The sequence below is a fragment of the Pteropus medius genome, unplaced genomic scaffold (assembly GCF_902729225.1).
Source record: "Pteropus medius unplaced genomic scaffold, Ma_sr-lr_union100, whole genome shotgun sequence".
In the NCBI taxonomy this organism is placed as follows: Eukaryota; Metazoa; Chordata; class Mammalia; order Chiroptera; family Pteropodidae; genus Pteropus; species Pteropus medius.
This window is the reverse complement of record NW_024349798.1, coordinates 5850592-5861467: the sequence shown is the minus strand read 5'-3', so window position 1 is coordinate 5861467 and position 10876 is coordinate 5850592. Positions and strand designations below refer to the sequence as shown.

At 38.5% G+C, this 10876-nt stretch overlaps 1 protein-coding gene across 1 annotated transcript in view; it reads left to right on the top strand.

Moving 5' to 3' along the window:
• ADCY9 (adenylate cyclase 9) overlaps nucleotides 1-10876 on the top strand; it is a 108099-nt gene that overhangs the window by 43674 nt on the left and 53549 nt on the right. The window lies entirely within an intron of this gene.

Here is a 10876-nt window from a genome sequence, read left to right as displayed (position 1 = left end):
TGACTGTGTAGTCGGGGTGCCTGGGGTACCCGTCAATCCTGTGCCAACCCTTTACCCAGATTTCCTAAATTGTTAACATTCTACCATATGTGTCTCTGTTTCTATAAAACACATACACATACCCTTTTTTTTCTGAACCAGTTGAGAGTAGATTACAGTGTCCCTAAATCCTCTGTGTATTTTTCTTCAAAACAAGGACATGTTCCTATGCAGCTGCCATATACCGACCCAAATCAAGATATTAACTATGTCACCATATTCTTTCAAATGCATAGGCCCCTTTACATTTTGCCATTTGTCCCAGTAATGTCCTTTATAGGCGCAGGAGCCAATCCAGGATCACACGTTGCATTAATTGTTATGGTTCTTTAGTTTCCTTCAATCTGGAACAGTTCCTTAGTCTTTGTGTTCTATGACCTTGACATTTTTTAAGAGAACAGGCCAGTTACTTTGTATAATATCCTTCAGTTTGGGTTTGTCTGATGTTCCTTCATGATCAGATTCAGGTTATACATTTTTGGCAGGAGGACTCCCGAAATGGGGCTACGCCCTTCCAGGTGTGTCATTCTAATAGGAGGGTGCACAATTTTGACTTGTCCCATTTCCAGAGTTATTAACTTTTATCATTGGTTGAGAAAGTATCCACTAAGTTTCTTTGCTGTAAAATTAATTACCATTTTCTAATTATTAAAAAAGTACTTCGTAGGGAAGTATTTTGAGACTTTGTAAATATCCTGCTTCTCATTAAACTTTCACTTGCTAGTTTTAGCATCCTTTGATAATTCCTGAATCAATTTGTCTAGTGGTTGCCAGATGGTAGTTTTCTAATTGCATCTTTTATTTTACATTTATTATTTGGTATCCCACTATAAGGTAGAGCTTTCTCTCTCCCTCCCTTCCTTCTTCTCTTCCTAGCAATAGTCTCGTAGATTGCTATATTATTCATTGGGTTATAATCCATTGTTATCATTCTCTACTTTGACAGTGAGGTTGTTCCAGATTTGGCCACTGGGAACCATTTCAAGCTGGCTCTTGTGTCCTTTCGACATGTCTACATGTTCTTCGAGTACTTCTTTACTTTTTGGCATAACACATTCAGGATTATCTTGAACTTTCCTTGCCCCAGCCCTGGAATTAGCCAATTCTCCAATAAGCCCTCATTCCTTTTACTGGAGAAAGGATTTTAGAAACCAAGATCTGAGTGCCAAATGTGTTCTTTGCTATTGGGACATTATGGCTGCTAGGCCTTCTCAGTGGACGTAGTTAGGAAACTAAATGTATGTAGGTACTCCTCTACACACATGTGCATGCACACACAAGGATGTACATATCTGTAGTTGTACATACATACATTTATATTCTCTGTCCATCTATCCATCCAGTGTGCTGTAATAGTTGTGATGTGTCCAGTTAGTCAGTTTGCGTTGTTCATCTTGGCTTTCCTCCTTTCCCTGGTTGTACCTCTTTCTCCAACAATAAGACTATCACATGGCTCCTGTCATCTGTGATATATGTATGTAGCCAATTCTCTTGCATGTAACCAGTCTTCCCACCCATGAGCCCTGTAGGCCTTGGCACTTTCCCTGGTCCCAGGAGCATTCCTTACCTGTGCCCCAAGTGGTGAACAGACTCCTGTCAGTCTTTGCCAGTGTACACACACTTCTAAATCTATGCTTTTGCCTTAAAAAGTCATTTAGTCAGTCTAGGGATAGCTGTTTATGGCAATAGCCTAAACAGAACAACATATCCAGGCAGAAAGTGTTCATTGTTAACTGATAAACTAGAGCTTGGCTTAGGTCCGATGGGGTCTAGGAACTCTGGGGGGTTGTGGTCAGTACCAGTGGGGTGTCTGTGCCTCGTTGTCACTGCCAGCTAGACCTTGCCTTCTTTGAACTGTCCCTTCATTGCAGGGAAAGCCTGCAGCTGTTTTTCCCCAGCCTTTCCTGTGTGGCCCCACCCAGGTTAGATTCTGCTCAGCTGTGGAAAGTGGAGAAAAGTTGCCGCATTGTCCATGGCGTTTGAGGCAGACATGTCGCAGGTGCTTGACAGCTTTTCTCCTGGAGGTTCCTCTTGTAATGCCTTCTGTTGCATGCTGTGAGTCACTTGTTTCATTCGTGGTCTCCCAACCTCTCCCCCTCTGGCCCTCTGCTTCCCTATTTTTAAAACCTTTCTGATCTAGGATTATTATTTCCTCAGTGGAGTCATGGCTGATACAGGACCCTTGGTCACTGCAAGTCCTGATGGCCCCAGGAACTTTATGGTCACTTGCTTGGGCTTTGAGTCACAGTCTGGAGACTGGGGCTTTCATTTGATGAAACATTATTGGGTTTTCTCTAGTGGGTGACAAGAGGCTCTGTCTGGGCGGATCCTTGATGGCCCCAGGGTTCCGAGTGGTCTGGGAGCTGGAGCAGCCCTGTTGGAGGGTCATTAGTGAGAACACTCAGTAATGTTGACATTATTGAACACCAGCTCCATGCAAGACACTAAGTCACACTGTGGAAGAGAGAGTGGTGAATAATGACACATGTTCCTAACTTCAAGGAATTTCTACTTAATCTAGAAATGACAGAAATGGGCAGTCCTTAGGAAAGTAGGGAGTTGGAAGTGGGTGTGGTCTCTGTCGTTACAGTTTTGATCTTCCTCTAAAGGTGAACTGAGGTGCCAGTCTAAGTCTTGAGGGTATACTGATGTTTCTTTTTACTTCACCCATGCCCTTTTCTGGCAGAGTTATAGAGTCTTGTTATTCTTGGGTAAGCATTAATGGAGCCCTTTTTAAGATAAACTCTATCTTGACATTGTACTGCCATTTACTGAGCAAAGACAAGTTATATAAACAACAGAAGGGGAAAAATATGACGGATGAACTGCTGTCTTACAGTAAGTGTGTGTAATTGAGAATGATTTTTCATTGTCGAACAAAGAAGTAATTGAAATTTGAATGACATGTAGTCACTTTCTTTTAAGAGACTTCATTTTAATATTATTACTGTTATCCACCTTTAAAATGGCAATGCAAATACATCTTCTAAATAGTATTTATGATTAATTAAATCTCTTTTACATCTGCCTGACAATTTCTGATTGTTGGGTGTTTCCTTTTCCCTGAAAAATGACAGGGAACAGAAACCAATGAAAAGATCTCTCTTGGCACCCTTCCCAGCCTCAGGCCTGTTTCCGCCCAGGATGAGAGTGCAGCTGAGAACTGGGTCCTCTTGTGGGGCTGAAAGGAGGATGGCATTTACAAGTCCAAGTGGGTCAGGGTGGGGCCTCAGCAAGAACAGAAATGCAGCTCGAGAGCCACTCTCGCCAAGAGACCTTGTTGCTGCCTGGGCAAGAGAGGTTCAGGGCTCAGTTAGGGAATATCTGCAATTTAAACAACAGCAAATATTTGAGATGATGTGAGTTCATCCAAAAACAAAGATCATGCCTCTTTTGTTCTCGGAATGCACTGCAATTTTCAGGCAGTATCAGCAAAGTCTGTGGGTAACCTTGGACCAGTCCTACAGCTTACTGTTCAGGAAAACGTGCTGTCTGCCAGTCCTTGAACCAGCTGTGTGTGTGGTGTTGGAAGTAAAGAATGAATGATACACAAAATTCTTTTTATTTTAAAAAAAAGTGTGTGTCGGAGTGGGTAGAACTGTGATCATTTAGCTACCATCGCAGTGAAACATTTCAACCAGAAGCAGCTTCTCGGTAACATGCAGGCAGAGCTTTAAAGACTGTCTTTGTAGGCATCGATGTCATGTTGCCTTCCATCCTGAATGAACAGCGGCATGTCTCAGGGTCTGCACATAGGCAAATTGGTTGCAAAGGAGGCCTCTGTCAATTCAATACTCGGCACCCAAAATAACTGAAGGGTTTTTTTTTTTTTTTTTTTTTTACATAATGACTTTGTAACAAATATATAAATTGCTGGTCATGAACTGGAAAGAAATGTTACCTTGATAAGGGAGAAAATGTTGGTTTAAGATTATCAACACTGATGACTAGCGTAGAATATTGAGAATTTTATTTTCTTTCTAGAAAGGCACACTTTCTAGATTTAAATGAAAGGGCAGTAAGACAGCCACAGCACATTTCCGTAAAGTATGTGCATTTAACATTGCCTTAGGAATATCTGCTAGCATACCCATTTAGAATTTGTCATTCCTTATAAAACTTTTTACTTATTTCCAAAGCTAATATGAGAATTATAGCTGTGCTCACATGTGAATATGTATAAAATATATCAATATAAATTTTGGAAATATGCAGAAATGCATGTGCTATATAGTTCAAGCTAAGTCCTACCACTTACTACTGAAATGATCTTAGTTACTTAAAGCTTAGCCTCAGGTTCATCATTAAAATGAATTGTAAATTCATAAGGATTTTCAAGCGAGTTATCTGAGATCTTTTCTCCTTGAATGAATCAAGAAAATTGGGAAGCAAACTTGTTTGGCTCTTCCTTAATTGAAACAGAAATCAAACTGCTTTTTCTTACTGAGGCTTCGATTTTTTTTTCTCAGTAGCCACTATTTCCATCCTCAGCCTCCCCTCGAATAGCGTCAAAGGGTCTAAAAATGGAATTGGGCTCTTCAATTCAGGGCTTTATCTAGAGTCACTTATAATGCTTTTGTAATTTGTAGTTATACCTATAATTTAAGAAGGTTATATTAATTTATATGAGTTTCTTCAACCAAATATTTATTGCATGCTTGCTTCACGAACAATGCAGAGCCAGCACAGTCTCAGAGAATTTACAGTCAGGGGAGCCGGGAGCCAATCACTGTAATGTGGGGAAGTGGAATGTTGGTTTGGGGAAAGATTTATTGTCCTGGGGGAGACAAAAGCGGGATGGAGAGAGTTCATCCTCCTGTCCAGAGTACTGGAGCGGCCTCCAAGGTAGGTCCTGGAAAACTGGGAGGATTTAGATGCAGGCGCTCAACCTAAAGATGTTATTTATGTGTATTAAAGTTCAAAAGTGATGCTCTTTTGCTGTGTTTCTCTTAAAATAGATCATCCTTCTAAAATTGAGGTTTATGCATATTCAGAGACAAAGCTAATTTACATGAAAAACAGCCGTATACCTCTGTTTTTCAAAATTAAATGCAATATGTTTGTTGATGTTAAACCGTGCTGCCACTGGTGGCTGGATTTTAAACAATTTGATTCCACAGGTTTATGACTGAGAGGTCCAAGGCTCTAAAATATGTCTAACTATTCAGGACTCCCATTTTAGATTTCCTTTAACAGGCATTGTTGACCATTTTGGACAAAATGGCTCCATCAAATCATAGAAATTTATTTATTTTATAAATCCTATATTTTACAATTAATAAAAGGCACTTTGTCATTCAGACAATTCTAGCTAAGTGATCTCATTTTTTAAAAAAGATGAAACTGAGGTCCATGGAACTTGAGTGCCCTGCCTAAGGTCACAAAGGTATTTAGTGACTTTGTTGAACTTCTTAATATGCTCATTCTTGCAAAGCACAGAAAATTATAGGCAAAGAACAAGAGACTCAAAATTATTAGAAAATGAAGGACTCTTCTTTTGATTTTGTTCCATTGGTACACTCTCTCATCTTAAAATGAAGCTTTATGTTTACAGATAAGAAAGTATATGATTCGCAAAGCATCCTATTGAGGTAGAATTTTGATATTCCTCGTCTTGTTTTATAAAAGAGAGAAATGTGCAGAGACGTTAAGTAACTTGCTGAAGTCATATAGTTGGTAAGTTAGAAGACTAAAAGTAGATTTGTCCAAAACAGCTTATCCAAATTGTGTTGTGTCCAGAAAGCACAGAAAAAGCAGGTATTATAAGTGAAGAAGTCACATCTTATACTGTAACATAAGACCATTTTAGCAGAGAGTTCACTAGGTGGCTGTGGCTTTTTTCTCAGCACTGGTCTGGTCTAGTTTTCCAGGTTTCTTTTGGTCTCACATTATACTTAAAAACAAAACAAACAAACAGAAAACAGTATGTTCATTCTCACTCTTTCAGATAATTTATATGTATGTATGTATGTGTGTGTGTGTGTGTGTGTGTGTGTGTGTATATATATGCACTTTTTATTTTAGTATTTTTTTATTTTTTATGGTGACATTGGTTAACGAAATCCATTAAGTTTCAGCTATACATTTTAACAATACAGCATATATATATTTACACTGTGTGTTCACCTCCCATAGATTTCTTTCTGTCACCACATATTTGACCCCTTTTACCCCATCTACCTCTCATTTTCCCCCTCCCCGCACCCTCTGGTAACCACTAGTCTATTGTCCATGTCCATGAGTCTCTGTTTGTTTGTCCTATTCATTTGTTGCTTTTAGGTTTATATCCCACATATAAGTGATATCATGTGATTTTCAACTTTTCCTGTCTGGCTTATTTCGCTTAGCATGATTATCTCGAGGTCCATCCATGTTGTTGCAAATGGCTGTATTTCATCTCTTCTTATGGCTGAATAATATTCCATTGTATATATGTACCACAGCTTCTTTAGCCAATCATCTATCATAGGACAGTTCAGTTGCTTCCATGTCCTGGCCACTGTGGATAATGCTGCTATGAACATTGGTGTGCAAATTCAGATAATTAATATTTACAGATCCCAGTAACTAGGAAATTCAGTTAAATCAATCATTGAATGCAGGCCCTCTGAAACTTATCTAAAGTTAAATTCTGTTTTAACAGAATCAGCCAGGTTAAGGTCCTAGTGTAAAAATGGATTTTTTGGAAAGAAAGAAATAGGCAAAGCATCCTAATAAGTCAACTTATAAAGTAATCTAATCAAATAATAGTTGGGAGGGGCAGTCATGTTTTTTCCTTTTTCTTTTTTTTAAATGAATACAAATAAATAAAAACAAAAAGAAACTTTAAACTCATGAATCATCAACTTTTTCTTTAAACATCATTTTCTTTTTTCTTTTTTGGTACTAGCATGGCAGTAAAATGGTACTATATAAAGATGGAATTTGCTAGTACTTTATGATTTCAGAATTGTATGCTGTTGCATTCAAATATTCCTTGAGTTTGGCAATAAGTTTTAAAATTTAGAAAATAATTTAGCCTTTTAGAAGGAAAAAATAAGGGTAGAAACACAGAGAATTATGAGTGGGTGGTAGCTCCCTTACTAAGAGTGAGCTTCCACCCAAACTTAACTTTGTTCTAGAGCCTACTGTTCCTCAGGAAGTCTTCTGATACTGCTGGTTTTTAATGCTCCCTATATGATTTTCCTGTCTGAGCTTTGATTTTCTGCCTTCTCTTGTGTGATCTTTTCCATCCTGAACTTTTGGATGGATATTTACCTCCCACTTAAAACTGAACCCTGCGGTTAAGTACTGCCCCTGCCACTCCTATGCACCCATCTCTATTGGAGGCAGAATTATTTTACCTGTCTCATCGGAAAATCAAATGAGGTAATGGAAATGAAAAGTACTACACAAATACAGTTCAATCAGCAGATAAAAAGATTTGTTTTAATACTTTATTTAACCTAGAATCAATATCTTACACTCCGTAGATACTCCTTAAATGTTTGCTTAATCGAATGTCATTTTAATGAGCAATTCCTTTTTAAAGTAAGGAAGAAACCAGTAAACATGATAGTGTTCAACAACTTCACCAAGTGTTTGTCTTAAAAGCAATGATACATAGAACCAGAGTTCCAAAGAATGTTAGTTTGCAGCTTCCTTGCTTCTACGGAGGCTTTCTTGATTAAATAAAAATGATAAAAGAAAGAAAAAAAGTCTTAACAATGTATGACAAACCACCATAGTATGAGTTAATTGCATAGTATAATGGCCTAAAACCTAGATCTTTCAAGTACTTTCAGTTTTAGGAGCTCTGACTATCTGCCTTGGAACATAAAAGACCTTTAAATTATTAGTAAAATACTCTGTTCACACAAAGCAAAATTTTAGACTAGATTAAAGCCCTAGTTGGAGTTATTTATATTAAAGAACATATTAAGTTTAATAAAAGTAAATTTTTAATTTCAAGTTTGAAATCCTGCACTCAATTCATTTTTAGTGTAATTGGAACACTTAAAAAGACAAGAATTGGAACATTAGTGGAACACCTAAACAGGCAAGGATACAGTATGAGGGCATGTAAATTTGACAACATGTTGGGTATTTGGGAACTTGTGCTACAAGTACATAGGGAAGAGATGAAGATAATGGACATGGGAGATGGAGTTAGAATGGCAGTCTGTGTCACATTGGAGTGGATGCTATATTGTTACCATTAATTTGGAATAGTACCTACTTCATAAGACTCCTGTGAGTAACATGTGATAGTAATGCACGTCAAGTGCTTAGCTCAGTGTTTCACACGCAAGTGTTCTCTAGATGTTAGTTGTAGTAGTTGTTGCTATTATTATTTTTGTAAGAGAGTAACTATTGGGAGTTTTAGAGCAAGATTTGTTGGGTGACAGGGTAGAGGATGTTTGGAAGAAGAGAAACTGGAAGGCAGTTGACTGGTTAGGAAGCTAGTACTCAAAAGAAATAAAGATTCAGGCAGTGGATGGAGTAAAGGTGATAGATTCAACAGGAAGACTTGACAGGCCTTGATCGTAAGGGAGAAGAAAGAGAAAAAAGTTACATAAAGCCCTCCGGTTTTGATGATTGAGGAATGCCCTAGAGAACGGGAGAAAAGCAGCTTTGTGGATAAGATCTAACTATTCTGTTCATCCTTTCCAAAACGATACTGTGGAGACTTCATACTGTAAAGATTGTATAGTTATATAGATTTTAAAAATGAGGGAAAGCCTTAAACCAATTGTTTCCTTTCTGGTGCCAGCTGACAGTCCTCATGTCTGTTCTCTTGCATTCTGATACATACTTCTCTTCAAAGTTATGTGATCCCCTGTAGTACAGGTCTCTGCTCGAAGGTGGTTGGTAGATGTGGCCTACGTTAGTCAAAACATTATGCACAAAACTCGTAAGGATGTGTGGGATGTTTGTGAGTTCTCAAAGAAGTTAGAGAGGACCAGAGTTTACTATGATGTGATCGTGAGAAGCACTGTCTCTTGGGTTGTATTCTAAGGCTTTCTGTCAGTTTGTGGCTGGAAAACAACCTATTGAGAGATATGGAAGGTACAAGGTGCTTATCCTGTGTACTGAGAGGAGGTCAAAGATCTAATCTTGACATCACGGATTATGAAGAGCTGGCTTATATTTGGTGAAGACAAAGGGGACTGGAGATCTTTAAGGCCAAAACCTGGGAAGTTGGAAATCTGGGAGGCAATCATGAAATGAAATCAGAAGAAAGCCAAGAGAAATGAGACTCCCTGAGAAGGAAGAAAAAAATGAGGATTCCATGAGAGAACGAAGCCACTCAGTATTCCTTTCTTTCCTCATATGTGTGACTGGCTTCTCATGCACACAGGCTGCGCAGAGTAATCCTAGAATGTGTGTGTGTATTTTGTGTTTTTGTGTGTAATGAATGGGTATGGCCAACTTTTGAGTGAGCGTGCATAATTAATCACTCAATATTACACCTATGTCAGCTTTCTTCAATTTCAGAATAAGTACAATATATAATATTTAATACTTGTACATTATTACATGTTATGTATTAAATAATTGTTGAGATATTATAACCTATTCTGTGGTTCTCGATCTCGAGTTCTAGAATGCATAACTGAAATATACATACTCAGCAACTGGCAGAATTTTGACATTAGCTTCTTGGAGTGACGGCTGTTATGGCATGAAAGGACAAGTGGAAGTCACTAGAACTGTTTCTGCCTATCAAGATAATACACCAAAAGCAATATCATATTTCTGGAAGAATAGCAGAGATTAGTCCACCATCTAGGACTTGAAAGATGCAAGAGTGATGATTCCTACCACATTTTTGTTCAACCTACTACTTGGCCTGTGTAGAAGACGGATGGACCTTGGAGAATGACAGTGGGTTATCATAAACTTGACTAGGTGGTGGCTCCTATTGCAGCTTCTGTGCCAGATGTGGTTTTGTTGCTGAAATAAATCATGTTGTCTGGCACCTGGTATGCTGGTGAAAGCTTTTTTTCCTTCTGTACCTGGCAGGATTGGCAGTGAATCTTCATGGTTATACCTTAGAGTTCTATCAGCTCTCCAGCCTTATGTCAGAACATTGACCACTCTTTTTATTTCACAAGCTATCAAAGGGGGAAATGACTCAGCTAGAAGAGAAATGAGCATACAGGGACTTTGGATCCTCTTTTGGAGAGAGGGTTAGCACATTTTGGGTTTTAAGAGGGATAGTTGCATTATATTAGGTGGGGACCTGATTTTATGACTGACTTTATTTGGAAATTATGGTTAAAAAAAGGTATATGTATGTGCCAAGGTGACAGGGGTGGACTATGGTAGATATTGTGTTAGCTTGGCTAAACGGGGGCTCTGTATGTAGCTTGGAACATAAGAGACAATTTGCACAAGATGTAGGAGGCAGAAGTGAAGCAGCAGCCACATTCTTTTCACACTCAGAAAGTCAGTGCAGGGGAATGAGGAACCGTTGCAGCTTGAGTGCATTGTCCGTGATCCGCTGGCTTACCCTGTTGGCATGGGGCAGCCATCAGTCCTCCAGCTCCTCTAACACCTTTGCTGCATATGCGACAAACAGCTTTTTTATGTTTTCATCTAAACTATTGAACAAGTGGTAATATAATATTCGAACTGACAAGAATGGGGTACACAGCCCTATTTATTTTATAGGGTAGCATATCACAAATAAACTGTTTAGTAGTAATAAACATTTATTGAGTGCTGCTTATGAGCTAGGCGTTTTTTATGTTATTATTTAACTCTTGCAACAATCCTGTAAGCTAGGAACTTTCATTGTTCTAATTTTACAAACCCGGAAGCTAGGGCACAGAGAGTTAAATAATAGCTGGTT